The following is a 27977-nucleotide window of genomic DNA, read 5'->3' as shown; positions in this document are numbered from 1 at the left end:
AGTCCAAGTTTTCTCTAAAAGCACGCTGAAAATAGTCAATCAAGATCTAAGTTCTCGAGAAGGGAATGTGGATCGAAAATCGAAATGTCATCGCGAGGCGGCCAAAATCGATCCTTCTAAGCGAACTCTACGACAGGGAGGAATCGTTGAGCCATTCACCAGCCGTCGTTCCTCTCTCTGCTTCTTCCTTTCTCTGAAGTATGCGTCATCATCCTTCACCGATTCAGCGTCAGTATTTTTTCAGATGATTCGTCGGTACGATCTCCGGTGAATATCAAACGAGCGCGCAGGTGAAAGTGTACGTGGCAGACGGTCCTCGCCTTAGTCATCCTAGACGTATTGTCGGACGTGTAGAGTAGGTAGAACAATGCAGCCATGCGTCACGACGCCTGGACGTCTGCCGCTGCACGCGCGCGCGCGCTCGCGCTCGCGCGAGCACACACGCCCAGGGAGAATAATTATCGTTGTTTGCGCTTCGTTTTCGCCGTCCGTTCCTGGGGACGTTCACGTTTTTCGGCCTTAATTGACGCGCCGATAATGGTGCGTGGGCTCCTGTGAACGAAGCATCGCGCAGATGGGACATAGGCTCCTTCGAGGTGATTCGACGCCACTGGGAGCGACACAATCGAGGATAATGCATTCCTTCTACCGCGCTTCGTCTCTTTCGTCGTGATGGTTCTTGAGTCGAATGAATTTTAAACGAACCGTATCTACGTGGACGTGCGTGTATATTCTTGCTTTGTCTCGGAGAGAATTTTTTTCAGGTGATTGATATCGTAGGGTGGTGTCTGAAAAGGGAGAGATGAGGTTTTGCTTCTTTTAGGGACGCGATGAGATTTAAGTATTTTGCTTGCTCACATAATACAATCTCTATCTTCTGAACTTCAATTAAAATATCACGTGATTCTACAGCCAGAAATATTGTATTGAACATGGTAGATGGATCGCGAGAGACTCGTACCTCCAAGCCCATCGAATCGATAGAAAGCAAACGAAAACGTAATCGCGTGGCCTGGAAGGCTCGCTGATGCAGCAGCTCCCAGGGAAAGGAACAGCCTCGGGTCCGAAAGGTCAGGTCTAGTCGCTTCTGCTGGCGACGTTCTCCAGCCGCTGCAGCGTTAATGCACCGGGAATATACATGGTATAGGGATCGGTAGCAGCCTACCGTAAATCTTCCATGTAAATACGCGGCTGGGTTAGCGTCGGGTCCGAACACGAGTCCGGTCCCCTAACTAAGCCGTCCCTCGAAAAGCGGTCCTTGTCTTGGGACCGATTTATTTATGGCAGTTCGATATTCCACGACCGTGAAGTTGCTTTTTTTCTCCACAACTCGTGGCTTTCTTCGAATATGTTGCACGATCCCTCGGGATATACGGTTAATTTCTCAATTTCATCCGTGGAATTCGACCACTCTACGGGATCCTTTACACCATATTTTTTTCTGAATGCCTCCAATTTATTCAATTTCAGACAAAAACTGTCGGATAAGCTTCTGTTTCTAGTAGTATTTGATTGCTCAAGTTTTTCGACATTTCTCGGGAATTTTAATATTCGAGTCTAGTGACAAAAATGGCGTCCAGATCTTTCTGTGTTCCTAACCTCTCTAGCCTTCTCATTTTATGAATCGAATTGCCTCTCCCTCTATTGAAGTTTTCCGAACACTCCAGGAACATTTTCATGGAATTTCTCGCGAAAATGTATTAGTTCCCCACGCTTCACCGACCACGCGTAGCGAGGCTAAATCGCCACAGTTATGCCAGCAGGTGGTTGCGCAGAGTTGCGCGTAAAGTCATCAAGATTCCGGCTTAACATACATAAAACTCGTCCAGTTTGAAGCAACTTATCCCCGCGATTTTCCGTGAAAAAACTCACCGCGAGAGATGCGAAGAAAAATGGGAACTTACTAAATGCAACGAGTTTCCAACGTTTACCTCGTTCGAAAGAATAGCTTCCACAATTCCTCCGTCTGCTGCCTCGGCGAGTATGCATCATTCAGAGAAGCAGTGAAAGAGATGAAAAGAGGTCCAACCTCTTCTGTTTGCCAAAGGGAACTTATCTCCGCGCTCGCTTTTTCGCGACTTAATTTCCACCTGTTCCCCAAGTGTCCACCGCCTTTGATATCGACTCTGTGGAGTGTTGCGCGCGCGCGCGCTCACATCCAACTTCGATGTGAATTACATTGTTGAATCGAGCACGGTGGACCGGCCTCAGGGCCGAGTTAAGAAAATTTACTGGCTGCCAACTTTATTAGGCGCGATTATATTAGGCTCGTACGCCCGCTGTGATTTATACATGGTGGCTGCTGGTCTGCGCTCGCGCACACCGATCGTTCGTGCGCGACCGCTGCTCTGTGTGCCTGCCATATGGCAGGGAACGTGGTAAATCATTGCTCGTTAACCGCGGCGAGGCCTTAAGCTCGTTACAAAGCGAACTTCAAACTTTTTAAGTGTGCAAAATACTTTGAAGGGAGACAAAAAACGGCTACAGCTCCACGGGCTACCGATGCTGCGCACTTTGTTCTTGTTTCTTTTTTTTATTTAAGCGCCGACTCGAGAATCAGATCACACGCCATCTTTGCCTTCTCATTTTTCTTCAACGAAGATTTAATAATAAAAAAACACATCAGAAACATACTAGATATTCCTTCCATTCTCTATGGATTCACTTAATTCTCTTGACTCAACCACAACGAATGAAATCCGGGATTAAAACTGTTTTAGTATCAATATCGAAGAACCATTTCTCTGCCATGAAACGGAAAATATTTGTAACTTCATTAAAAGCAAGTTCTATTGAAACCCAACGGTACACTGGAAGCCGCAGTAGATCAAAAGGGTGATGGACGATCTTCACCCGGGGAGGTAGCGCTTTTATTTATTTATTTATTTTTCTAACGCGATTACGGGATTAAACGCTTTAGAAAGTAAAATCGGACCGTGTAAATGTAAGGCGAAAGGATTTCCCCCGTGCATTTACATAAACGGATCAGCGATCCACGCGCGGAAGAGGACACACAAAGAGCAGAGGGACGGCGGTGTCCCTGAGCTGCCTCCATAGAAGGATCTTGAACAAGTAGCCAATGAAACAGCCGCCAACTTTTGTGCCTTCCGACTCCCCCTACTGAGATCCTCCCACGCGTTTCGAGGACTTTTCAAATCTCTCGCGAATGCTCGCGTGAATGGGCAATTACCGACGAAAAATGGCAATGGGACTCGAAACTATGGAGCACCGTTATCGAAGTATCGATATCATCGAGCCTTTGTGCGACCAAGCACCATGAAGGGGGTTCTCTCTAATAAAGAGAAATTAATTTGTCATCGAATAAGAACACGCTTCCCCCACTCAGCCCCACTCCCCCCCACTCTCTCTCTCTCCCACCCTATTGAATACATAAAAGCCATTTTTCGTCTTTGAAATCGACCAAAGACTCTTGAGAACAAAGTCGACGTTTGCACCAAACGTAACTCTGTCCCCTCCACTTGACTCACCCCCTTGAGTCGTTTCTTACCCTCACGATTCCTTTGTTTAATACCAATTACACGGATTTGTCTGAAATCCGCGGTATGTTTCACGTTCGCAGACGACCGTGCAGTCCTGAGGCGCATCTCTTGCCTTTCAGCGGCTCCGAGTCGCGACAATCTCAAAGGGGGACAGGACAGCGAGAGAAGGGTGGGTAAAGGCACGGTTAATTGGTGGGGGTGGTCGAGGTCTTGAAGATGCGCCCTTTCCATTCTTCGTTGCCTCGTGCCTCGCTGCTTCTTCGTGCTTTCCTTCCCTCGTTTCCCCCCTTTTCGGTGCGATTATGGAATGAGAGAGATGGGGGGGAGAGAGAGATCCGCGCGGTAACGAGCGGCGAAAGGAAGAGAATGTCGATTGCAAATGTCGTCGAAGCTGAATAATCGAGATCCTCGATTCGTCCCTCTTCTCGCTCGCGAGATATCTCCGTGACTCTGCGCGAGAGGAGCGTATTTCTCTCTGTCTTCGTTACGAACTCAGATTTTTCCATCTCAGTGATTTCCCTTCGCTGGATGGATTTCTTTTCGTAATAATCTTAACGCTTGAGGGTGAAGCTTATTAGACTGTCGTCTGTGAGAAATGGAGGAAACGGAGAGGTCTGAAATCCTGTCATTTTTTATGCTTTTGAATGTTTAGTTGAAGTGGTAGTAGAGATCTGATAATCGATGTCCATTACAGAAAATTCTAATTACTGTATTTTATATCTTTTATTTATGAAAACATAGAAAAGAGAGAATCCGCAGCTGCCACACTTTCCACAACTATTTCATTCCCTATTGAATCCACGAACACACATTTCGAAGTACTTTATACCTTCCTTAATATTCAGGTCTTTTTCCCCCATCTCCATCGTTTACCACATTTTTCCCTCCGCCCATTCCCCTGTCCTCTGCTTCGTCAGGTTCCCTTTCCTTCTTATCTCCATCTTCATCCGTCTATCAGCATCGTCGGACAGCGGTAGCTTCACCCGCGCCTCTCTCGATTCCCCCTCGATATTCACCTGCCAGGCTGCGCTTGCATACCTTGGCCTATCGTCCAGCCGTAGGCAGCCTGTGTTTTTTTTAATGCCGACAGCCTCGAGCGGCGTACAAAGCTGCGCACGATGATTTTACTGTCGGACCGAGGGGCCCATTCCGCGATATTTACGGAGACGCGGAGACTTTTTAACGGTTTTTCGGGGCACGGGGAGCCGAAGGTTGTAAAATCAACGATATACCACCCAGTCAGATATTAAAATGCCGGCTGTTATACACGCGCTTTCAGATTCAAAGTTTTAAAATGAAATTTTTAAATATTCAAATTTCTCAGCCTTCGAATATTCAAATTTCCAGACCTTGAAATTTTTAAATATAATCACCTACAAATACTCAAATTTCAAATTTTTAAATATATCAATTTTTATATCTTCATTTATTTCAATGCTTGAGCTTTGTAACTTTTGATTGCTCAAGTATTTCAACCCTCTACCTTTGAAGTTTCGAAACCTTGAAATTTCTCGATTTAAAACGGGTCCTCTTTTTAACAGTTTTTTGGTGATACAGCAGCCTAGGGTAATAAAATGAGAGATATACCACCCAGTCGGATCTTAAAAAGCCGGCAAACGTTATGCGCGCGCATTCGGTTTCCCTGGCATTGGGCTCGCGATAGCTCTCGCTGCAGGGACGCTAATTAAACGGGACCCTCTGTCGCCAGCGTGCGTTGTCCGGCGCAAGTGTGTCCCATGAAGGTCCTCCATGCAGCGGGAGGGTTCTGGAATTAATTTCGAGTCGTTCACATGTTTCAACGGATTACGTCAAATTGCTATCCCTTCTCTGGATCGAATGCTTTCGCCACTTTAACCCATCCCGATCATCGAACTCCTCCCCTGGTTGCGCTCGTTAATCTATTCGTTATTAAAACGATGAAACTGCATCGTATTCAGAATACGAGACTCTTTTTAATTACGGATGCTTAAAGCTACGTTTGGTAATTGGACTTTCGTCAGTGTACTGTACTTTGCGTGGGCAGTTCCATTCGAAGCGTATGGTCTTCTATGATTAAAATTATGACTGGTCACGTGACGCCGCGTGTGGATCCGTTAGTGCGTGGGAGGGTTGCAGTCTTTTTAGCCTTGAGGGGTGATTCTTGAACGGTACAGGAGTCTTTTGTTACTCGTCGTGAAGTCAGACCTCGATGTTAGACTCAACTTTGTAAATGAAAAAGAAAAGTGGATCCCAATGGGTCTTCGAGGATTCACAAAAGTATATACATGCAATACTAAACCAAGAAACGACTGTACAATTTTCCCAGTCACCGAATCATAGATTAGGTTTACAGCAACGTACGTGATTATCGAGTACAGTTTATGCTAAGGAAGATCCCCTGCGTACACAAAGAACCCTTTCGATTGAAAATGGCCCTCGTTTAGTGTCGAGCTACGCCTGGCTTAGCAATTACCCAATGGGACACCCCGTATATACCCGTGATTCCATTTACGGCGTAACGCGACTCGTTAGCGCGCGCACAGTGGAACCGTGCACGAATGATAATTAGCTGGCCGTACAAAACCGGAGAGTACGGCTACGTCGCCTGAATCTCTCAATGCGTTCTTGTAATAAGGGGGAGGACGGGGGGAGGACGGGGGGAGGACGGGGGGAGGCGAGGGTTGGCAGTTCCTTTCGGTGTCGAGGTCGGTCCATTCTTGCTCCCGTGGAAATCAGAACAGTGTTCGGTGCTTCGAATTCATTTGTTTTGCCACGGTAACTCGTTAACCCTTTTTCCCCGCTGGCACGGTTCCGTGTACCCTATACTCAGTTAACACCCACGCATATTCGCGTCTTTAGCTAGGATTAGGATTTAGGATTTTTCTTCGTACATACACCGATGATCACAGAGGCTTTATTTCCTCGAGGATCTGATTGTAGAAACCGAATTGGATATTTCTGTGTAACGTAAGAAGGCTAAAAATGGGGCAGAATGGATGTTACGGTGGTGACGTAATTATGAAGGTTGTCCAAGTAAAAAATTCAAAAAGGCTGAATTTATTACTAAGTCGCTGCAGTGCCAAATGAGAGAATTTAATTATTGTAGATTTTTCACTTGGACTAATTTTCAATTATTACATTATTGATATCTATTTTTGGAACACCCGGTATATATTCTCGAGCAACATGCACGCGCGTGCACGCGTTTTCTCCCGCAATTACCGCAGGCCCATCCGCCGTCCCACTGGGGTTAGCGTCATCGGATAACGTGGGAATCGGAAAAATAATTCGTCGAAGCAAAATCGGCTTTCGATTCGCGGTTTCTAAGGATACGCGCGCCAGAGGTGTCGACTATGATATTATATGTAACGGTACCGAGAGATAGAGTCGACCATTATTACTCGTCCTTGTTTATGCATGCAGAAGGAAATTGCATGAAAGATTCATAGTTACGCGCAGTTTATATAAGCGGAAACTTTTCTCCGGAGGTTTTCTCGAATTTTTCATTCTCCAATTTGAACTCGGCTAAACGAATAAACACATAAACAGGCGTCGGGTGCGCATCTACGCGAACAACAGTTCACTGGTTCCTATTTTTTCGCACCACCTCGGATTGAATGAGTTTCTCCTGGTAAAGGGAATCGCGGAACAAAGAGCGCAAGGGTATCACGGGCTGAAATATACGATTTTTAATTAAATTGTGTTAAAGCCTGTTCCTGCACCAACGAGAATGTGATTACCCGCGGAGTTTGTTTGTTAGATACTTTATACCCGTTAAAAGCACGGATCTAAGTGCTCAAAGAAGTCAAATAATATTTGATGAATTTTTGAAAGTAGCTTCAGTTACGTACAAAAATAGGGGAAGAGTAAACAACTACGCGTGTTTACAACACGTGTTGGATAAATTTATGGAACGGCTCAGACCGACGAGAAAAAGTTTGAAACGCCATCCCTCGGTGCCTGTCATCTCTGCACGGGAGCTGTCATCAAACTGGACGGAACAGGTCACAACAGAAATTCGTTCCACTCGATGGCGGTAGTCCAAGGTGTCGCCCAATGTTACACAGAAAAACACTGCATGCTTCTCGTGGAACAGGCGTAGAGCATTTATATAGATTCTTTCAAAAGATGTGGACATAATCTGTTTTCAGTTCATGAAAATAGTGAGGGAAGTTGGCGAGAGTAAATGTCTGAGTTGGCCTTGTTACAAGTTGGAATTAATTTCGTGTTCCTTTATAGCCAAACTTGAAATTATACACCCTTGTTTTGAAAAATCCTGTACATGTACAGTGCGGGCTATTTCGAACCAAGCGGATGTTCCTTCCAAAACGTCACTCGCTCCCGTGGTCGGTGTGTGTGTGTGTGTGTGTGTGTGCGCGCGCTACAGGTTACGAGTTGAAAGAAAGAATTAACTTGCAGAATAATTTGAACATCCCCTGTCGTGTATTCAGTTGCACGAAGAGGCAGGTGCTCGTCAGTTTATACGCCGACTTAAGCGCCACCTTGAAAGGTTTAATATAGAGAAGCTGCATTTGTTCGTCATCGTACGCCTCCCGCATTCTACCTACTCCTTTGCTTTGAACTGACCCTTCCCCGATTGTGCGCCTCGTAGCCCCTTTCTTCTGTCAGTTTTTGCTTCGAAAGAAAAAGAAACGAACGCGAGCGTGTACCCAACGCGCTACAGGGCGAAGTACGGCGTTAAGGTTCAGTAGAGTGACGACGCATTTTCTTGCCACGGGTACTGAGAGTAATCAGGAGTAGAACTGTTGGTCAGAGGTTCAAACTCCTATGCATGTACTGTTCCTCTTACTGCAGCAAAAAGTATATTTGCCGAGATTTGAATCCTTCGCAAACTTTAGTCTCTACAACTTACTTTTCGCTACACACGAAGCCTACACAGTAACGTCAACAGCTTCGCGCATTCTTCCGCGTAAGAGCATCGGTCAGGCTCGAAAGCTCGAGCAGGAAGAATGCTCGCGGCATTGAGCTGTCGATGGCAAAGTGAGGGTTCCAGGGAGAGAGAGGAGCCTAGGTACAATATCTCTGCACCTGGATTCGCTCGCGTGCCGCCACGTAGCCAATCAAGTATCCAAGGACTACGCGGTACACATCGTTCGAGAATAATGCCCAATTTTACGCGAGGCAAGATTGACGGCCGCATCCATCCTTATGGGTGGCGACGAGACGAAATCCGCTTAAAAGTTTCAAAACCTGCCTCAGGCCAGGCAGGAGGAGAGGCACTGAGACCAACTTGGCAAAGTAATTGGAGAGAGACTGCCGAGCGAGACAAACGGCAGGTAGGACGGCGAGAGGGAGGGATATCGGGAAAGAAAAAAGGGAAAGCTTATTTACTTTACGTCACATAGAGAGACGGGTATACATATGCCCGCGTGCACGCACAAGTGCCCGTCCTTTCCCCTCCTTCCACACTGCTATGGCTTCATCCATGCGTTAAATTCCTCCAGGGGATTCTTCCTTCTTCCTATACTCTCCCACTCTTCCTACCTAACCTCTCTTCCCACTGTTTCCCGTCCCATCCTTCTCTGTACTCGTGTCCTCTACTCTCGCGAGCAAAAGCCCAAAGCCACTAGCCAAATACATACTCGGTCTCCTCTCGGTCTCCTCTCGGTTTCGTTCCTACCAGAGCTAGGGCTACTCTAATGATCCGCTACACGAATATTTGATGGGGATTCGAATAGACCGAGCGATATGAATGTTATGTATGCATTTTTGTCGGAGATACGCCGAGCGAATAAGGGAAGGAAAGAACATGGAAGTAGAAGGAGAGTTTGAATTTTTTCTAAGGCCTCGCGGTCGGACATCCGTTTCCTTCTTGGCTACACATCCTCGGACTGTGCAGACCGAAGAAGTATTCGAGTTTCGAATGCAGCCGTGAATTATTTTCACTAGCTGGAAGGTGTTACCATAGACAGCCTGAATCCGTCGATATAGGTTCCAGTTGTACGCGATAAATGTCAGTGTTGCGGCGATTACTTTATCGAGAGATACGGACGGATGTCGCCGTCGACGGTCCACAGTTTAAATCGCTCTGTTTCTTGCTTGTCTCTTGAATTCCGTATAAACCCAAGTGATTGAGGTGGCTTTCCACTTTTCGAAATCAACAGAAGAGTTCAGTGACTACTTGGTTGAAAAATGAAAAAAATACAAATTTTCATCAGCACCTTCAGTCGCATAAAAATTCATCCAAGTTGCAAGGTGTCATGGTTCGCCATCCCCTGCATCTATTTTTCCTCACTTTTCTCATAAAAGAAGCATATCGGCTTGCCGATGTGACAGTGCGTTCAACTGTAGCCTGCCCCTTCTTTTTTTAGCCCCTCGAGAAATTTATCGTCCACGTTTTTCGCGATGCCCCTTATGCGAGTGTTCCTGAGAGAAACGTCGAGAGCGCGGACAATCGTGATGAAAGGGGGCAAATAGGGCGTTCCGGTGAGCCGTGGTCGCGACACAGCGAAATTTCCCGAGCTTTTTCTTTCATGGTCGTCCATTACACACGGGCTTTTGCGCTTTGAGCCCGCTACCGGATATCCACGGGGAATCAAGGGCGGTCTAACAGTTGGACGGTCAATTGGAGCCTCGGTCTGCCACCGATTCCGATTCCCGCGAACCGTAAATCCAGCTTTGGCCTCGTCGAACCCACGGTGACACTGACAGAGAGAAAAAGAGGGGAAGAGAGAACGAGACAGACTATGATAGATTTGGTGAGCGTGAGAGAAGGCTCGTCAGCTCCATGAACCCAGCAATAGAACAGACAAAGATGGAGACAAGGACTGGTGGCACAATATTAAGGTCCAGTAGATGAAAATTCATCAAATTAGAAATTAGTTGCTTGAAAATTTGGAAAAGATGTTACTGTAGATATTGAACGCAGAATTGGGCATTAGATAATTCGAGCGAATCAATCTTTCGAACACCTAAAAGAACCCCTTAACCACAACGTGAGAAGACAGAGGACGCCATCATCGAAAAGCGAAGTAACGGGCGAAGAGAATAACATCGGGATGACCGAAACAAAACCAAATGAAACGAGGAGAGAGGATTAAGATAAAGATTCGAGAGGAAGGAAAGAAAGCAGATCCTTTAAAGGGCGAGGGGAGGAATGGGTTGGCGAGAGGAGGACAGGAGGAGCGAAACTTTGCTTGAGAGATAGATAGGGTGGTGGCGATGGGTGGTAGGGGGAAGACGAACGGGAAAGACGGAGTGAAGAGAGAAGGTGGGGGAAGAAGCACGGATGGGGCGCAGTATGTACCTTGAATGCCTCGGCGCGTATCCCACAACAGTTTGCGAAAATTACTGCTGTCATTTGCCGTCGGCTTTGTTCTTAGCCCTCCCATCGCGTATTGGTGCGTCGGTACGCGCGCGCACACGGCACATCGATGACCAGTGCCTCGGTGGTACACGTATACAAGCAAGCGTGGTATTATTGTGAGCGAGCATGCTCGAAGCAATTTCCGATCCGCCTTCCTCGCTCTATCCTCTGTGTTCGTTTCTCTCTATCCTCTCTTTCATCCCCCCTTCGTTCCTCCAATACCACTTCCTCCCTGTTCATCCCATCTCCCAGTGTCCAACCCTCCCCTCGACCCCCACGAATGCATCCGTTGGTGCACGTTCATCCCAATCGGTTGTATTTGCACTTAATTGCTTCTCGTAAGGTATTATTACGGCGCGTTTAAAAGTACGCGTCGGTCCTTTGCATAGGAGACGTGGCACAGCACTGTTTCGGTGCTAGCTCGTGACTTGGAATCACTTGGTCGCTTTGAGGACGTAACGAACGTGATTGTAGGTTCCCTTTATGCTGTAAGAAGTTCAGTTTGATCTCTAGGAAGCGAGGGTCAGGTGCAGTGGGCGTATAGAATTTTGTCTCGATAGAAGCTCATGGTTTGCGAACAGTTGGGAGGTTAGAGAAGGTGAGATTCATTTTGAAGATTAATTTACGCACTAGAAACTTGAATTTGCTTACTTTGTGGCGAGGGATAGGTTAAGTGATGGAACTTGTACAGTGTTGGCTTGATACGAGGTCAAGAGTTCATTCCTGTCTACTTGGAACTGCAGAACTATTTGGATAGAAGATCGTGAGTTGGAAGTAATTAAAAGCTTAGACAATGTAAATTCCACCAAATTTAAAAGAATATAATCACAGTCTAGATTTATTAAATTGTACAGTATTGTTTCGATATTAGTTCAGGAATTAAAATCAATTAGGATTAGACATTGAGCAAGTGCTGCGTGACCTGAAAGAGAGAAAGAGAGAGAGAGAGTAAATGCAGTACCCTATTCTGAGAGTTGTTGAAGCAAAGCATTTTATTGCGCTTTTCACGCAAGCGTGAGCTGAAGCAATCAAGAAGCATGGTTGCGTTTGGCGCGTACTTTGGTGACTTAGATATCAAACAGGGTGACTGTTATATGTGAGGAGATTCAGAAAAGTTGACATTGAGGATAGGGTATCGCGATGGCTTCCATTTCCACTCGCACGCAGAGTACAAAGTGCACCCTAAGAAACAAGTCTGCTTAAACTTAATAATGGTAACATTAAAGTTCCTCACGATCTGACATGTAACGGTTATGTCACGTAACTCGTGACGTTACTGCGTGGTAGAGATCTGCGCAGATTTCGTATTTTCTCTCCTCCATCGTTTTACCTTAATTATTATCAATTAACAAGCCCGGTACAATGCATCTACTCGCTTATGTATAAGATTTACTTAGCATAGTCATTATAACTCTGACCAGCAGCACCGAAATGTTGTTAGTATGCAAAAGGTTTACCAATAGCGAACCCACAGAATTATTTAGACTCGTAAAAAACAAATCCAGCAGCTTCGTTTATCATTTAGCACAGTCTAATTATTTTCTCTTGTAAATAATAGATCCCGAGTAATTCACTTGATTTGCAAAATAATTCGTCCTCTCGCCCGCTGTGCCACGGAAATTGCTTCGATGAAATATTTACGTTCGAGACGTCAAGTCCAGTGTGTAAAGTATTTATTTGGGGATAGGAGACGCGGCGGATTCGATTAACGTTTGAAAATTCCGCGTTTCGGGCTAACGACGTCAAATTACGTGATGGACCTGTTCGAGGTTGAATAACGAAAATTCCCCATTACGTCGGCCTCTCTCGTGGCGAAAACGACAAAATGCATCGATATATCGCGCGATCTATTGTGCCCCGCGTCGTAACAATACATTTCGTTAGAATAATAACGGTCGCCCGTAGCTTTTAAATTGAACCAGTCACGTGATCGCTTCGCACGAATTACTGGCGCCATCTACGGAACCACGGGCTCAATAGATTTTCATCGGAGGCGAGATGGAATTGATAATATTCCTGACAAAACCGTTGAGTTTCGATACTATCCTCGCTACAGTGTGTATGTACGCGTTTACATGTACAGGGTGTCCTAAAATATTTCGTGTTCCATAGATAGCATTTATCCTAAATATATTCGATAAATTTATTATTATTTTCTAATAACCCATTTACAGACTTTTCGTTATACGATACCTTAGTCTAACTTTTATCAGCAGAAAACACTGGGCGAGGCTGTGCGCTTCCGCGCAGTGTCTGTGGACACCCTGTACATATATTTATACGTTGCATCGAACACGAAAGAACAAAAACGCATCTACGAGTGTCGATGGTGCGCGAGAGAAAAGAGGAATGATTGCAGGCGGCGGAGGGGCAGGTTGGAATTGTATCGATTCTTCCATTATTCCGTTGACCGATGTAAATCGATGGTTCTCTCCATTCGTTAGCCGGCGCAGGCTTCGCGATTAATTCCAATATTTCACTCGGTATCCTAGCCTCAATTAAAAGCTGTCGTCGCTGTTTTAACTGCTCGCTTCCGCGCGCTCCGCTGGAAATCTGTTTCGAGCGTTCCATTACAGTCTCTGTCGCGGTTCGCGCGAACGTGCCACTGGCGCCAGCCTCTGTACCTCGCTCTAATGTGCACAGAAAAATTACGAACGTTTCCTTGCGTCCTTGCGTACAGTGCGCGACATGGTGCTCGCGCTGAAAGTGTTACCGTTTAGTTGAGGTGTCGCTTTTCGTTCGGTCTTCGGGCCGATGAAGATGGCGACGGCGACGAGAAGAGGGTGCGGCTAGAGATAAGAAAACATTTTTTCTTCTTTGGGTTTCAAGGTTCTGGCTCTTCCTTCCACAACCGTAATTTCTGTAGTCTAGAAATATCTTTCTATATTCTAAGATAGGGTCCTTTTAACAAAACTTGAATATTTACAAATTCATCGCTTGGAAATTAGCTTGAATTACCTAATCTCGCGCTTAGCATAACCTAAGTGATGAGAAATAAAATTCTGTAATGAATTATACAACATTCTTGAATATCTAAGGTATTTGAAAATGTAGCTTGATACGCGCTCTCTCTCTCTAATTTCCATAAAACGGGAGATCTCAGAATTACAAGACTTAACCTAATAGATAACAAAATTTGAATATCGTAGAAACGATTAATCTTTTAATCTACATATATTAGCGTTCTCCATTTGTTTGTACATGTCCCACTAGCAAAACCTTGACCAATGAACCTCAATCGTGTTGTAGACCAAAGAATTGGAAAGATTTCGCGGGTCGACTAGTGGCGTGCTGGTATTTCACGTCGGCTGGTTTCCACCAGGACATTCGAATCGCGTGAAACTAAACAAATTCGTCTGTCCAGCTTAGCGGTCGCACTTAACCTATTTTCGACCGGAAATTGCATCCTGATCGCGTGTTATTACTATGCGAGCGCTTTTATAGAAATTGAAAAATTGAATTTCCGTCGCTAGAAAAGCGGATTTCTTCTTTCATCCCCGTCCCAGCTGCGCGCAAAATTAAGGCCAACGCACGACAAGAGAGTTATTCGAACGAAATATCCTTCCTATCTGGGTACGTGCGCCGCGGGTATCGACGATAACGCTTATGTAATTCGAGCCTGTCGAAGGTTCGGTCCTGCCATATCGAAATTCAATTCGCGATGACGAAATAAACTGAACTTCCGCAGAATACGTGCATTTACAAATACGTGTAGTCAGTACATTGCATTGTAACGGGAAAATCAAACAGCTCCCTGGAATTTGTTTTGCCTTTGCTCTGTGATGACTTCCCTCCATGGTATATTGTGCATGTTTGTGCATTGTTGTTTGCCCTACATCTATAATCCAACGAAATTGTTTTTCCTGTAAATATATATTGTTTGTACGGGGTTTTTCTAAAATTCGAATTTCGAGTTAGAAATATATTTAACGACTTGATAATCGGGATGCTTCTGAATGTTTTACGTCAGAAAGTGAAAAGAATCTTAAGGCCAATTCCCAACCGAATTTCAGTCCTCCAGCGATCCTCCATACCAGGACCTAACCTCAAAACAAGCAGGTTCGTTTACCCCGCACTCTGTTTTCCTTTTTTCTCTCTTGCACACATGAAAGTAGCATCAAGCCGCTTTAGAATTTCCAAGTCTCGGTTAAAGTTGTCGTTGCGAATCAGCCTTCGTGAGAGTTGACGTTGGAGAAGGCCGAAAAAAAGAAATATGGAGAAAAAATATCACGCTGACGCTCGATGTTGTATCACATGTCTGTGCATCTCCGAAAGTTTGATGAAAGCAGCGCTCTTACTCTTGACTCGATCGTGTTTACCGAATTGTTAGTCGGTGGGTCGTTATCGGTGTTAGTAGGCGACACGCCACTTATTCGCTTTGCTCATTGAGCGGGAATCCCGCTGAAAATGAGCCTCGGCTCATCTCGCCGAGATCGTAGACAAAAGTTCCGATGACGAGAGCCGCCCGAGGAAGTTTGCTTTACCTTTTATCAAAACGACGCTCCTCTCTGCTTCGGTCCTTCTTTTCAACGCACCCCTCTTTCGCGCCTCTCCTTTTTCACGCTCGTTTTCTTTGCTGAACGTACCACGTCGCTGCGCTGGAAACCGTCCCGAAGAACGTGATGAATGTAGCCGGGAAATTCATTGTTATTGCTTGTTTAACACCTTGGCTAGAGGCGAAGTTGAAATACGTGGAAGCTTTCGGTGAATTTACTTGTTCCGGAAAAAGTGATGGTCGTGAGGAAGATGAATCGTTATTCTTGTTTTGTAGAAAGTGGGTGATGGGAGTCAGAAGAAAGGAATGTGTGGTACTTTTACTGAATGGATAGGTTTTATGAGTTTTATGTGGGAGTGTTTTTAGTCGTAAGTTCGCACGTTGTTATATAGCAATGAGTTTATAGACTACAAAATACAGACGCTTATCTGATGATGGATATGACCTATAAATGTGGTTACGTTTCAGAATAATGTTAGGAATTGTGGCGTGCTTCTAACGACTAAGTAATAATTAAGTCATTCACCGGGTTGAAAGCACAAACTCCTCATAAAATATCGCAAGCATAAAATTGAAATCATTTTCAATGACGTTCACTGCCCAATTACAGACCGTCACTTTGTGCGGAGTCGGTCTGATCCACCTTGACCGATGCTCCCCGATGTGATCAGAGGAACAATGATATTTCATCGGGCGCCATTGAATCTCAATATCGCTATAATTATTCCGTTTCGTTGGGTCTCGGCTCGGGACGATTACTTCTCGCGGATGTCGTCGATTGGTCGAAGCTTGTGCATTTTAAAAGCCGCATCGAGTCTGTCGATGGACGACGTCCATCGGGAAACGTGACAGAGGAATTCGCAGTGAATCGGATAAAAATACGGGTCTTCTGGTCGTTCTCTCCGCGTTTATACCTCGTATTTATAACGCTATCGAATCCCGCGACTGATAGGGAGGGAGGATTACAGCGAACGAGAAGGGGGTAGTTGAGGACGCGAGGTTTAGGGGCGAGGAGGGACAAGGGAGAGACGCTAATAACCGCAGCAGCGGTTGATGATCGCAGCGTTTCCTTTTATTGTTTCGCTATTTCCCGCACGACACAATAACTCGAACGGGGTTAATTCGTCGATGCGCGTGCTGTATCCTTGGTGAAATAGATTGAGTCGTTCCTCTTCCAGTCTCACGCTCGAACGATGAAACTGGTCCACTAAGGTCCGAACGAAACGGAAACCAGACCACGGTACGGTTTCGATTAAACTGAAGATTTCATTAGAACTCATCCCACAGCGGTTTCATTTGAAATTTTCATTAGCCGAGGATAAAATATTGCGCATCGTTCATAGCGAGGTTAAGGATGGAAATCAACTATCGGGTACTTTGCGGTACGATACTTGGAAAAATATTTCACCTTTTAATCTTTTTTAGTAAAATCAGTTATATGCAATTTAATTTTTTTACAAATCTGTTTCATATTCCTCGAGATGGAGATTTCCTCTGAGATCTATTTTTCTGTTTTGGTTTTTTTGAGCTCGTATCGGTTCTGGAGGGAATCTGTCCTCGCTTTTTCGTTGCCGATGGCGATTCTTTCGAGTCCCGTGCTCGTCGAGAGATCGATATCTCGCTCCCTCGGAAATTATGAGTTATCACGTACGTCTCTGATGCAGCGAACAGAAAGCCCGCATCGAGAACAGGAAACGAGAATGCAATCGTAACACCCTCGGTGGTTTTGCTTTCGTTCAATTTGAAATTCATGCCGGGATGAAGGAGACGAGGATGTTGGATCAAAACGTGTTAATTATTGAACAACACCCGACGGCGTCCTACTCGTTGGATCGTACTGGCGATCATAAACACCGACGAGCTATACCGCTGTTTACAAAAGCGAGATAGATGGATAGAACACGGGTTCGTTCCTGGAAAGTGAACTGATGCGCGTCTAGCGTGTACCTCGTGTTCCAGACAGAAAAGCGATGGTTGGGGAAGAGAGATTCGAGGGTAAATCAAGGGTGTCTTGCTTGAAACACAATCGTTAACTCGTTATACGACTCGGCTTTGAGATAGAAAGGAAGGATTCGTGACGGATGAGTTGGACGGAGTGAATGGCGGAAAGTGGAGTCTGTCTTTATAGTAGATACTTCATTGGATCTTGCATATGTTGACTAAGGTGCTTTTTATTCCTGGGACCTTAGAGGTGTAGGACAGTCAATCGTTGGACTTTTTGACTGAAACTCCCCTTACCACAGACTCTAACATTCCCAGTCCAGAAACTGGGATTCCAGAGGGCAACCAGAGATTCATTATACACCAACGACGAGATCCCAGAGCCCCCAGCTCGATCCAAAAAGTGTCTGGCCTTGCCTAGTGTAATTCTCGCCTCGGAGAAAAATGACTTAAGCCCTGGCCAATCCTTCAGCCCGGCTACAACAGTAAGCCTACGGCCATCTAGCATCAAGAAAAAAAGGAGGGTGGCGGGGGCAACGGAATCCGCCGTCGATGAGGGAACAACGCGAGGAGAACGACGTTGATGAAACGCTTCGTGGCGGCGAACATGTAATGCGACCTCGATGGATCGAGATAAACGTATTCGCAGATCCAATACCTGCATCGTACTGCTTTCTCCCCTCTGCTGTCTCTCGCTCCCTCGTTTCGTCTCCCACCAGCCTCCGTATCAACCGTATCTACTCTTTCGATCCATCGAGAGGTAGCCTTATCTCATCGGCGAGATACAGTTGCCCCGCTCGACCTGCACCCGAATCCGTTCCTCAGCCATTTCTGCGAACCATTTTAATCAGAGCGACCGATCGATGGATAGACGCGATCGAAGTCGTCTACCTTCCAAGTATAGAGCGATTTCGCAGACGGGGCATTAGTAATCCAATAGGTATTAAGGTTTACCAGTTCAAAATCAGTTAAAGTGGTTTTTTTTGAGGCCATCTGGAAAGTAGTATTAGGCTATAAAAGTTTTATGTTTTAATTCTTGTTCTACTTACTGCTTTCCATTGATTAAAAATAGGTAAACGCTGTTTTTTTTTTTACTAAAAAAACTGTTTTCTCTCCAATTCACGTGTTTTGTAAAATTAAATTGTTCAGTTCCTAAAACGACGTTCTGGATCACTGTACGAAGAGTTGAACAGTAGTGAAAAGGGGTTTCCCCACCATTTCCACGGATGGGAGCACGCATGTTGGGGGTTCTAGTAATTGGATAGTTTACGATGATCTGGTAGCCTAGCCGACGAGACTAGCAATTCCGTTGGCGATTAAAATTCGACGCCGTCAACGGGATACCATTTATCGAACCGTCCCTTTTTCCTGTCCCTTTTTATTGCTTCGTAATTGCACGCCACGAGAAGCTTCATAGATGGCGCCTCGGTCGGTCCCATGATGCCGCGAGCCGTTTTGATGGGGAACAATGCTCGGGGACGCTAGTATTCCAGGGATTCAAAATTTAATTAACGTTACAAACGCAGTTGTGTAACCTAATGCGTCTATCGATCCACTTGCGATCTTTGCGATCTCACGTTTGACGATCTCGGGATAACTTTAATTAGGCGAACGCGCTTGGATCGCGAATTTGATCGAAATTAATCGCAGTTCCGTCGATGTCGAGGATCTGAAGGCTTCCTATTGTTCCTGGCACGAGGACAGTGGTGTTGTCGATTTGGACTGCTTGGTATTTAGTTAACGAGACAATAGCTCGTGCTCCACCGTGCGGCTAATTAATTCGACGTCTGGCCCGTTGTTTAACGCTTCTTGCGCTCCAGTTGCGAGTGGCGACGCTAGCGAAAGCACTGGCTGAAATTTATTTTCAAGCTGAGAAATGTATGAATAGAGGAATGTGGAAGTTGGGTGGACGAGATTTCTATGATCGTTCCCCGGTGAATGCATAATGCAGATGTTGCGTGTTCGTTCGCCAATCGTTAAGGAAGCCTCGAACCACCTCTTCCCGAATCACCTTCCACGAATTTCAGATAAAAGTTTAATAGAGGGCCCACATTATAGCAGTTCCTGAACGAGGTGAACAGGCTTCCGTTCCCCGGGGATGAGACGTTACGGCAATAACGACTCCCTGTACAATGTAATTGGATGCACACCGCCGGATATAATTCATCCCCGCGCGCTAACAGTGCTTACGACTAATTTTATTAATCGTTACGTTTCCTGTGTTAATGCTGCGAGCTGAAATATTTATTCTGCCGAAGTGCTGCCCTCGATGAAGTGGTGTCATTGATTGTCGATAGTATTTGTTAAACTGTACAAACATGAAGCAGTTTGAGGTTATGTTATTATTCATTCGCCATGCATCCACGGTTTCTACACAAAGCATATAACCTATAAAGAATGCGAAGCAATCTTGAGAAGCCAGCTTGAACGTAGATAATTTGTTCTTATCTTGGTAAAAAAGAAGGTGATGAAATAATACTAAGAAATGAAAATATTGTAACGTCGACCTAATACAAACTCGATTTTCTTGGTACCATTTTACCACTTCAGTTGGTTCGCATTTTTCAGAAAAAATTCAAGTCTTGCTAGGGCGCAAGATAACCTCACAACGCAATTGAGTAACATTTCTTTATGTACAATGTCGTAAAGATTGAGAAAAGAACTTCATTTTATTGCTTTAATAGCAAAACCCAACATGGTATACAACAATCTAGAACACGTAATTATAATTACTATTATAATTATACCTAATTATAGATTAAACACGACCTTTATCAGTTTACGTGTACTGCATTTTGGTGTGTTAATAATAACGGTAATAACAATAATAATAATTCCAAATCGCAAATCCATAGTAATAAAATATAGACACACATCGACACATATCGACACACATGGCGGACAATGTTGAAAAACCACACCTTCTGTGTAACTTCCATAACTAAGAAATTTCCATCTCCCTAGAGAAAGGATCATTTAAATTAGTTTTATTACATTTAGCAATAGTCTGAATTGAAAGCAATGGTTTTATCTTGGGAATATTCACATCCTCGTACGGCAGAAGATATTCAAAGTTTCCTTTTGTGCCATCCTGTTTAGTTGTTGCGATTATTCCTTCATAATCGTACAAACCATACTCGAAACGAAGAGGTGAAATAAAATTTGATTGCTCCTCTGTCGGCCATATTCTTAAGTAATTATCGCAGGAAGAGACATTTGTAGTCATTTCAGATTCGAAGATACACAAGGATTCTATAGTCACCGATAGACTTTGTAATATCAGCTCGCTCTTTTGTTGTCGTCGCGTCGATGTTTGTTTCACGCTTCTCGAAACACTACTGTCCAGTAAATAGACTAGCTTTTACACGAGCCTCGGTTTATTCCGCATTTTATGTATCGTTTGATCGTGTTCCTCGGGCATCCGTGCGAGAATTCGCGTCACCATGCTATCTCGATTTTAATATTTACCGTGGAAAACACTCGTTGAGTCGCGTTTAAGATAATCCACGAAACAGTGGCGAGGACAATAATGACTACAACGCGAGGAATAACGAATTTAATGTATCCTCTTTACGATGGTACTAACCTCTTTTGTTTAGGGTCTTAGATATAGGGTGACTGGGTCAGTATGGTGAAGAACAATGACAAAATTCTAATTCCCTGATAAATTTATGCTTATTTTGATTTAACGTCGTTTAAAATGCACGATTAAAAACTTGAACGTGGATCGGCAGAGTTCATTTACAGTTCGTTATATTCGAAATAATTCGACATGGTGCAAATAATGAGGGTACACGTATCTACGTAATACTGCATACCCAACCTAACCTAGATAGTGGATTTCTCACTGTAGAATGATTACGATCCACCGAAGACGCGACAACGCGTGAAAATTGATATTAAACGAGAAGGGTAAACCCAGATATACCTATTTCGATGTCGCGTGGACCGGTCTTGAACCACGGATACACGCTCGCGAGCAGGCGCGCGCAGGCGCGCGCAGGGAAGTAATATCGGAGTGATTAGTTGCCGTGTAGAACAATTATTGCGGAATTAAACTGGCCTCAAGGGAGGAGGGCCGGCTTAGCGAATTACACTATGCCAGAAACGATTATTGCCGCATTAATTTCGTTTTATGCGCCTTGTTGCAGGTCCGAGGCGTGGAATAATTCGGAGCAACGACTTGCCTTGCTTCCTTCCACGAAAACTGCCTTCTATTATTAGGCGGCCGTTGAATACCAGACGACCGCAATAAGCAGCAAAATCGTCGGCCTTTCAACAAAAAAGTAAGGACATATATATATATATATGTATATATACAGGGTGATGCCAAAATAGAGGGTCCCGCTTTAATAACGCAAGAGGAGTGTAACCTTTTTTTCATCCTTGGGGAAAGTAGAATATACCATCAAAGTGGGACCACCTATTTCGATGTCAGCCTATATAGATGTATATATAAATACGCGTTCTTTAGTTCTCTCCCATTGTTTTCTCCTTGTCGAGATTTTTTCTACCCCGTCCCACCTTTGCTCTGGTCCAACGCCTCGCGCAACCTCCTGCCCCTCCCCTCTCGTTAACTCTAGCCCTCCTCAGGGGACACACGGTGCGTGTGCTCGCTATTATTCGACAGTGAAATATTCTTGACGAATACCTCTATTTCTACGCTAGCTCGGAATAATGAGCGCCAGAGTAAAAAGTATTCGAGCTCCGGCTTTACTCTAGCTTTCTGAGAATTATTAACACGAGCAGCCACCAGCTCGCAGACCGTAAATTGTTTGGACAGATATTAATACCGTTAAACGCGGCGCGGTTGTAATTTTCTGGGAGAGATGTTCGCATGGTCTTGGCGCCGCAGATGACGTCCGTGTTGCCTTAACCTGTTAACCTAGACAAAGTAATTCGCCATGGACCTTTAACGATTAGGGACGAATGAGGTGTAGAAGCGATTGGTTATGGTTGCGTCTGTTTCAAATTCGGCCAGATAAATCTTCTACTTTCTTCTTCTAATATAAAGTGCAGTTTCTGATTCACCAACAACTCTATTAGCAATTCAGTTATTTTTTAAGTCCGCCCTGCAGCTTTGATCTACTTTTTTCGCCCCTATCTCCCCCGATCTTCAGCTCCTCCATTCTCCCTGCATCGAAATTCTTGAGAGCACGCAAACCGCGTTAGAGCGATAATGGGCACGGTAAATAAGCAAGTGCAGGATAAATTATAACCACCGTGTACCCCCTCCCCGCGTCACGTTTACTGGTAACATCATGGAGGGGGGCAGCTGGTGAAACCACTTAACGAATCCTGTGGATAAAGGGTCACGGTTGGCTTCACAAAGGAGGACACTCGAAAAAGTGTAATTAAATGCTTTATTCATAACTCTCTTTCGGCCTGCTTCTTTTGCTCGTCTCCCTTCGCCCCACCCCTTTCCTCTTTCGTTTTTTCTTTTATGAGTAACTCGCATCCACGGACTCGCGCGCTCCCATGGATGCAAATGAGTGCGAAGCCTTCGTGACCGAAACGCGAGGAAAGGCAGTTAGTATCGATAAAAGGTCGAGATCTGCTTTTCTTTTATGCCCTCTTAGAATTACTCTTTCACTTATATGAATCTTAAGAACGATATTTTCGTCATATCCAAAGTCGCAGATGATTTGAAGTGAGCTTGTATCGAGGCAATACTGCATTTTTTCAGTTTAGATAGGTTTCTCGCCAGAAAGCAAGATCTGAAAACCTAGTCTGTTAAACTTTCTAAGCCCTAAACTGATTTCAAGTTGTGATCTTATATCGAAGCAATGTATTCTACCTAACCTACATCCTCGTCTTTAGGACAAATTCGAGTCTCCAGTGCACAAACTAATTCCAGAAGGGAGTCTTCCACATTCCCCAAACTTTGACCTGATCCCACCATCCCGATCTGGTATCAAGACAAATCTGTAGAACGTGTCAGCTATGATCGCGCGCGCAAACCACAGGTGCGCGGCAGAAATCTCGTATCGACGAGAGTAGGGCAGGCTCGATGCGAGGTGGGAGGTGAACAGCCAATAACGACATGGGCAGGAAACTCGGAAAAGTCGAAGGGCAGCGTGTGATCCCTGGGTGAGAATATCAGGGTTAACTATTCCCCAGCTCGTTTCCGCGCCACTCCTCTTTCGGCTCTCCGTCGAAATTACGTTTCCGAGTCACTTGGCTCGACCAGATTTGCCTATGCATCGAGAGAAAGAGAACTTTATCCTACAGGGGCGAGGCAGAAATGTTGCAATACGCTTTTTGAATGGTTCCTGCCCGTTGCTCGTGCTCCGCAGAACTCGTAGAGCTTTTCATCGCGAGGCACACGTACAGGGACGTCACATCCACGTCACATCCACGTCACATCCACATAGGCGCGCGCGTACACATATGCAGAGGAGACACGGATAAACGTGCGCTCGGGGGTTGTGCGAGGAAGATGGCACAGTGGGTCAGAGGGGGGAGCAGAGCGCGAAGGGGTGGGGCTTAGTAACTATTCCCTCTCCGAAAGTGCTCTCGTTGCCTTGTTACCGTGGAAAAGCTGTTCGTAGCGCGAATTGAACGGTGTCGAGGAGAAGATAATTCGCGCGTAACGAATTCTGTTGTTTTGCACCGTTTCACGGATTTCAGTAGCTGGTGTTCTTCAAGCTGAGACGATTCCACGGGTTTAACGTGCATCGCGAATGAGGGTAAATGGTGGGAAATAAACGCGGTGTCGTCATTGTATCAAATTTATTCTTTACGTTTTCCTCTCACACGGTTAGTGTATTTATTTTTCTCAATTCAGTTATTCCATGACCACTGCTTGGTTAGTAATCGTTATTCCGTCCGCAGAGTTGAATAAAAAATTGGTTCAACACTTTTATCAGTGGGGAAAACACTCGCAACCCAAATACAATCGTTCCTCCCATTGTTTTCCCTGATCGCACTCGTGCAAACCCCGAGCGTGGCGGGTGCCCATACCACCGCGCGTATTTTACTTTAATCTCGACATTATTAGACTTGGCATCCCCGTGGAATCCATTTCGCAGCCGTAATATCGAATTGAGTGTCTCGAAACCCGAACATGCACCTCGACTCACCCTCGAGCGCAGCGAAATTGAAACATATCGCATACCCAGAGGAAAATAATATGCCCATCTATTTTAAAGGGCTAACCACAACATAGAAAAAACCTTCAAAAACTGTGTGGCGTTGATGAAAGAAAAATTGCGATACACGGACTATGCTGTCTCGCAAACGTACCACCAACCATTTTTTTCTGTAACGATTCATTTCCCCTCTTAATAATTATTGCCTCGTTCTATGCACACCGCAGTAGCCAAAGGGGGCAATAGAGAACAAGGTTGAGGGATACAGTGGAAGAAAGAGAGACAGAGTATAGTGACAAAAAGAAAGACGAAAAGGGACAATAAGCGACAAATACGGAAAAGGGAGAGAACCAGGGTACGAGCGCGAGAGGGTGAAGGGGGGATGGTACACAGAGAGTCGACTTGTAGTCGCACGCGCCCCGGTATCGAACGAACGCTGCAAGGAGCGCGAGGAAGAGGGACGATGGGCAAGGAAAAGGGGGTTGAGGAGGATACGCGTAGCCGTGAGAGCTCGTCGAGAAGGGCGAGGGGGCGAGGGTGCGAGGGGGCGCGGGACGGAAATACTGGGCGAGTCTGCTGCCGGCGAAACTGGCGTGATTCCAATGAAGAGAGAAAAAAGAAGTCGCGTTGGGGGGTGCAGGAGGGGGAAAATAGAGGTACATGTCGCGACACAAAACGGGTCCAGTCATTCTCGAAATAGGCGGCTGGAATGTCGGTAGCGGAGACATACCTCTCTTTCCTTCCTCTTCCTACATCTCCTCTCTCGTTTTTTCTCTCCGATTTCGTTCTTTATAACACGGAACGGAGGAAGGAACGGCCACCCATGTCTCTTCTAGGCTCTCGAGGATCATGAAAGCCGTTGAGAGCGCGCGAGGCAGCCAAGTCGACATAAAAGGAGGGGGGAGAGAGAGGAGAACGACAGGAACGACAAGAGCGAAGCGGGCCACCGAGAAAGATACCGACGGCATTTAATAGCTTACCTCGGAACGTTTTAGATAATGACCGACCGGTGGACCACTCCAAGTGCCTTCTTTCGTTTGATTCTGCCCGGTGAACCGCTTCGTGGACACGGGGGGAGAGGGGGGCAGCGACAGGTTGGGACCTGCCCGAGTCAAATGATTGATACAGTTCTTTTTTACGCCGTGCTATGAGAGGGGGAAAATAAAGCGACGCGACTGAGAAAAGTATAATTAATTGCTGCGTGTTGAGCTCATCGCGGAGAAAAGCGGACCATGCGCCATTTAGCTGACGATCAGTCTTCCTTTTTTGCTCTGAGTGCTTGAAGTTTGCGTAGTGTTGTCTCGATACCTAAAGGGCCTAGCCGAATAAGGGGGTCAAAAGTGCCCCCAAACCAAATCCGACTTCCAATGAATCATTCGATAGCTTATTACAAAAAACTAGTTTGTGGCAATTTTCAACCCTGTAACTCAACCTGGGGGGTAGTTATGAGGGTAAATAGAAAATCAAGTTTTTTGGAAATTACTCGCATCTTACTGAATAAAAAATTCGACAAAAAATCAGAGATATATCAGATACCAAGACACATGTTGTGGAATTTTTTGAGATTTTTAAAACGATAATTGAAGCCGTGAAAAATAAAAAACGCAAAAAAACGCCAAAAAACGCGAATTTCGCATTGAAGCAATCGCAGAACTACAATCATATTATTACAGTAAATACATAATGTTGTTAATAGTATCCCTGATTTTTTTCAGATTTTTCGGTTTGGTGCGCCATTGTCAAAAAAATCAAAAACCGATATTTTCGTCGTTTCTTTCGCGTCAGAGTAACATGTACGTTGAGTTTCCGTACATTCTTTATGAAACATATGTTTTGTGCAATGTTCAATGCTTTTGCACTCAGAAAAATAATATAAGAATTACAGAAAATAAATAAACTCGTCCGATGAAAACTATGTCGAGCGCGTTATGTTTCGAAGTGTCGACACTATATCTGCAACAGCGTCAGTGGCGCAGCGACAAAGCGTCCGCTTGCCGGACCGCTGCATGTTTTTTACCTGCAGGTTCGAGTCCTTCTTGGACTCATAATTTTTTATGTTCATTATTATATTTTTTTTTTAGTTTCTAACTATGTAATGATGATCAACATTTACTTTTAAATGTTTTTTGAGAACATTTCAAAATATTTTAATCTGAAATGCCTATAAAAATAATTTTGGAGTGTTTTACCTAACCCAGGCCAATCCTTACCCCTTCCTGATGGAAGAAGCCCACCACCTTCCCGTGGTTTCCATCGAACAATAATACTTTTTTCTACAAATGAGTAGCGAACAATCAAACAGGTACTTAAATATGTGATTATTAAAAAAAAAGTATTATTGACTGAGAGTGGGATAGTAGATATAGAGTGGAATGATCCTTATAGCTTCTTCCGTTAGATACTGAAGCTGTGGTAAACACCTACAACATATATATAATAAGAAAAGCGGAATCGTGAAAAACACTCCAAAATTATTTTTATAGGCATTTCAGATTAAAATATTTTGAAATGTTCTCAAAAAACATTTAAAAGTAAATGTTGATCATCATTACATAGTTAGAAACTAAAAAAAAAATATAATAATGAACATAAAAAATTATGAGTCCAAGAAGGACTCGAACCTGCAGGTAAAAAACATGCAGCGGTCCGGCAAGCGGACGCTTTGTCGCTGCGCCACTGACGCTGTTGCAGACATAGCGTCGACACTTCGAAACATACCGCGCTCGACATAGTTTTCATCGGACGAGTTTATTTATTTTCTGTAATTCTTATATTATTTTTCTGAGTGCAAAAGCATTGAACATTGCACAAAACATATGTTTCATAAAGAATGTACGGAAACTCAACGTACATGTTACTCTGACGCGAAAGAAACGACGAAAATATCGGTTTTTGATTTTTTTGACAATGGCGCACCAAACCGAAAAATCTGAAAAAAATCAGGGATACTAGTAACAACATTATGTATTTACTGTAATAATATGATTGTAGTTCTGCGATTGCTTCAATGCGAAATTCGCGTTTTTTGGCGTTTTTTTGCGTTTTTTATTTTTCACGGCTTCAATTATCGTTTTAAAAATCTCAAAAAATTCCACAACATGTGTCTTGGTATCTGATATATCTCTGATTTTTTGTCGAATTTTTTATTCAGTAAGATGCGAGTAATTTCCAAAAAACTTGATTTTCTATTTACCCTCATAACTACCCCCCAGGTTGAGTTACAGGGTTGAAAATTGCCACAAACTAGTTTTTTGTAATAAGCTATCGAATGATTCATTGGAAGTCGGATTTGGTTTGGGGGCACTTTTGACCCCCTTATTCGGCTAGGCCCTTTATCTAGACCTTCGTTTTGAGGCAAACTTACGTTCCTGCATAGTCTACCCTCTTAACCAAGTTTAAACGACGAGGTTCTATCAAGAGAATATTGTACGCTTCTTTGCTTGAGCACCGATGTTGCGTTAGGTTCACGACCAACTTCCAAAATAACATTATTTTTATTGTTATTATTATTGGTGTTGTTATGAGAAGAAACAGAGAAGGGAGTGACTGTTCGACAATACCGGTGCTTTTTCGAGGGAAATCCTGCACGTGAGTCGGTCAAGCGAGTTGGAAAACTCGTCGAAGCGAGAAACATACCATTTAAA

The sequence above is a fragment of the Calliopsis andreniformis genome, chromosome 2 (genome assembly GCF_051401765.1).
Source record: "Calliopsis andreniformis isolate RMS-2024a chromosome 2, iyCalAndr_principal, whole genome shotgun sequence".
NCBI lineage: Eukaryota > Metazoa > Arthropoda > Insecta > Hymenoptera > Andrenidae > Calliopsis > Calliopsis andreniformis.
Note: the sequence above shows the minus strand (reverse complement) of the source record.